This window comes from Manacus vitellinus, unplaced genomic scaffold, assembly GCF_001715985.3.
Source record: "Manacus vitellinus isolate BGI_N305 unplaced genomic scaffold, ASM171598v3 scaffold_3_pilon, whole genome shotgun sequence".
In the NCBI taxonomy this organism is placed as follows: Eukaryota; Metazoa; Chordata; class Aves; order Passeriformes; family Pipridae; genus Manacus; species Manacus vitellinus.
The window spans coordinates 2,407,813-2,411,670 of NW_021940535.1; the positions used below are offsets into that span (position 1 = coordinate 2,407,813).

The window sequence follows — 3,858 nt, forward strand, 5'->3', positions numbered from 1 at the left end:
ATCCCTACCTCATCAACCAGAAGCCTAAAGAATAGATAACAGACTATTTTTTTTCAGGGACTGTAAACAGATAAATAAGAATTCAGCAATCTGTAATTTAGAATATAAACTTAGCACTATACCCCTGCTAGCATTAATCAATATACTTGTTGATTTACATAGAAACAATACAGATAATGTACTGAATACACTATTCAGGATATAAGAGTTTCACCTGTGGAGAATTTATAGCCCCCGTGTATGCCAAGAAAAAAATGTTGTTATTATACACAGAACTGCAAGGAAACTTGTATTATCAATCAGGCAATAGCATGTCATGTATTTCAGTTCATAAAACTGGCATTTTTAATAAAAGGTGTCAGCTTAATTTAGAGCTTAAGCAGAGAACATAGACAAATATTTTCCAATTCATTAGGCCACAGGCCCATAGCATGAAAATAAATTCTTCTGATGAATCCTGTCACCACACTGTAATTCCAACACTGCCATTTTCTGAAATTAAGCAGACCCATGCCACCCTTTGCTCTGCTGATGGAGCTCCAAATGCTTCATGAGAGTTTCCCAGGGCTGGTTGTGATGCTGCGTCATAGTGGGAGCCATCTCACAGGATGCGCATGGGGAACGGAAGGGGTGTTTTGCCCTGAGTAAGTGGTTTGAGATAAGTTATGAGCTCATGAGTCAGGAAAACAAGCTATTTTCAGTTTATGCTCTCTGCCAGGTTCTCTTCTTGATGCCCACTCACATAAGCATAATTGTTCTGCATTTGTAGCACTGGAACAAGAGCAAGTTTTGAGGACCTGAATATAAGCTGTGGAAGCTGCCTCAATGTAAGGAAAAGGAAAGAAGAAAATCCCAAGTTAGCACTGCAGCTTCTGTGTGTTTGGGAGGGAGGAATTCTATCATGTGCTGCCTGTTGGAGGGGTTTCCCTTCTTTATTGTGCCAACTGGCAAATCTCGTACTGAAACTTCTGTCAGTTTTCAGTATTACTAACAAAAATCAGTTGCCAGTTGTAATCCTTTTGTTTAGATAATTGCAATCCACTGTAGAACAAAAGATTTACATCATCTACAAAAGTATTCCAGTTTGTAGAAAGTGTATGGAATTCTTTGTTATTGTTGACATTTTCTTTTCAGCCATTCATATTTCTAAAGGAGTAAAAATGTCTTGGTGCAACTTGCCTGGTGATTGCATTAGGTTAGATATTTAGAAACAAATATTGCTAAGCTATAGCGCTGTTGCTAATGGTAGGTGAAGGTTGTCTTGTGTCATGTGAACTGGTCAGAGGGATGGGCACATTTCATCTGCATTTTCCCTCTTTTTATGAAACAATACACTGTGAATTGGAGAACACCTCATTTAGCATAAATTGTGCAACAAATGGCTTGCCTAAGGGAAATGGAGCACACGGCTTAACCACAAAGATTAAAAATATTTTTTTTGTTTTCAGATCTGGCTAATAATTATACAGTGAACGGTGTCTTTGTCTGCCTCTTCTGCATACAATGTATACATGCTGTTATTTTCAAAATACCTTTACTCTCCTGAAACCCCACTTGGAGTACTACATCCAGGTCTAGGGTCCCCAGCACATGGACCTTTTAGAGCAAATCCAGAGGAGGCCACAAAGATGCTCAGAGTGCTGGAGTGCCTCTCCTATGAAGACAGGCTGAGAGAACTGGGATTGTTCAGCCTGGAGAAGAGAAGGCTCTGGGCTGACCTTACTGGAGCATTTTCAATATATAAAGGGGACTCATAAGAAAGACAGTGAGAAAATTTTTACCAAGGCCTGAAGTGACAGGATAATGGGCAGTGGTTTTAAACTGAAAAAGGATAGATTTAGGCTGGACATAAGGAAGACTTTTTTTTTACTGTGAGGTTGGTGAGAAATTGGAAGAGATTGCCCAGAGAAGTTGTGGATGCCCCATCCCTGACAGTGTTCAAGGCCAGGTTGGATGGGGCCCTGAGCAAACCGGGGCAGTGAGTGGCATCCCTGCCCATGGCAGGGGGGCTGGAACTAGATGATCTGTAAGGTCCCTTCCAATGCAAACCATTCTAATAATTCAAATAATTCTGTAATTCTATGATTCCATGAAAATTAGACTTTTCTTCTAATTATATCTACCAAGATACTGCGTTCAAAGGGGAAACCATGTGATCCAACACTGGGCACAGTTGTTCTCCATTCTGCTGCCCAACTGCCTTGGCCTCTGTGGGAGTTGAGTCATTATCTAGTTATTATTAGAGAAATTACCTTAATTTGATATTGAGAGAGGAACTATAATTGAGTGGAAACAAGAAATTAAGGTTCAACAATGAAAGTGTCCTGGAGAGTGAATTTGGAATTAATCTTCCAGTGGGTTTACAATGTATCCACAAAAAATACCATATACCCAAATTTTTTTCAATTACTCTGTTTTAGCAACTAATAATATAAGATTTTGCAAAATTTAGAAAATCTGAGTATATGTTTCATATAATTCTCTCTTACAATGAGGAAATGAAAGAAAGTTTATGTGTCAAATTATTGTCTCCCACTATCTTTTAATGAAAGATTTGGTGGCTGAACAAAATTTTCAGATCAGAAACAGTGCTAAGCACGAAGCTCATACTTCTTTTGAAAGTGCTAGAAGTAAAAGTTCTTCTGTTATTTCACTTGACGTAGATTTTTTCCTAAAGGTTTGTCACAAGAGCTTTTTAATTTGCTCCATGATTTTAGTGCCATGATAATGGAAAGATAAAAGTAACGTCTGTGGTTCCAGTGTTTACCAGTGCTATGTTAAGTAATACAGTTATCCTCATAAATATTGTAACTTCTCTTGTTGCACAGATCTAAATAGTATTACACATATCAATCCTCCAGAAAGTATTGTTAGTTAGCCTACAGTAGAATAGCCACTGAATTTTACAGTACTCAACCTAACAATATTATTTACATTCCATTGTTACAGAAATAGTGCACTATGGCTCCTGGTTAGCAGGATTTCTAAGTGAATAATTAATGCTTGCCATTGATTCTTATTAAAATCACTGAAAGTATGCAAATTCTTAAAGCTCTGTATTTTAAAATATTTTCCTGAGTCAGACTTATATACCTTAAAGCAGTGGAAGTATTTTCACTGAAATTAGTAACAACTGGGAAGGAAAACAACAGCAGTAATAACCATATTTTTTCCGTAAGTGGTATGTAGGGACCCTATACTTGCCTTACATGTCTATATTTTTTTGTTCTGTTCAACTCTTTTGCAAAAGAGTTGGTGTAGCTGTGCTAATATACTTTTTTTTTGTGGGAACAGTTTTAAGAAAGGAGATCTTTAGTTGTTCTCTCTTAAAACAGTAAATAGGTACTTCCATCTTGAAGCAAGGAATGTCTGGTTTTGGTTGGTTATATTTTTCTATCCCCCAGCCAACATGCAACCTCAAATATGCATATGCATTTGTATAGTGTTTAGGGTTTACTTAGTAGAAAGCACGAGTTATATATTCAGTTTTGCCACAAAATAGAAGTCCTTTCTTCCAAAGGAATGTCCACATTTCTGCTATGCCGATTGGCTGAAGGGCATATATTTGTTTGCAATTTATGTGTTTTGTTGTGCTTTTTTTAAAATTTCATCTTTCTGTGATAGTTTGTAGTGAAGCTTTTCCATTTTCTAGTTCTAAATACTTCCTGGGATAAACTAATAGGATGTAAGAAGGAAGATTGTCTTATTCAGTAGCCAAAAATAAGTTTATGGAAGGACATCTTATTGGTCTGGATTTGGATTCAGATTTGTAGTTTTTGTTGATGTGATGGTGTCACCTGTAGCGTCAGGCAAGTAGGTGGAATGGGGCAGGTGGTGTAGCTAATTGCCTTAGTGCTT

General features: G+C 37.3%; 1 long non-coding RNA gene across 1 annotated transcript; it reads left to right on the plus strand.

Moving 5' to 3' along the window:
* The first annotated feature begins 597 nt into the window (after positions 1 to 597).
* On the plus strand, positions 598 to 1,183 carry LOC108640183. Its single transcript, XR_001920975.1, has 3 exons — positions 598 to 644; positions 770 to 856; positions 1,135 to 1,183. It is a non-coding gene; the product is annotated as an uncharacterized LOC108640183 (long non-coding RNA).
* The last annotated feature ends 2,675 nt before the right edge of the window (positions 1,184 to 3,858 follow it).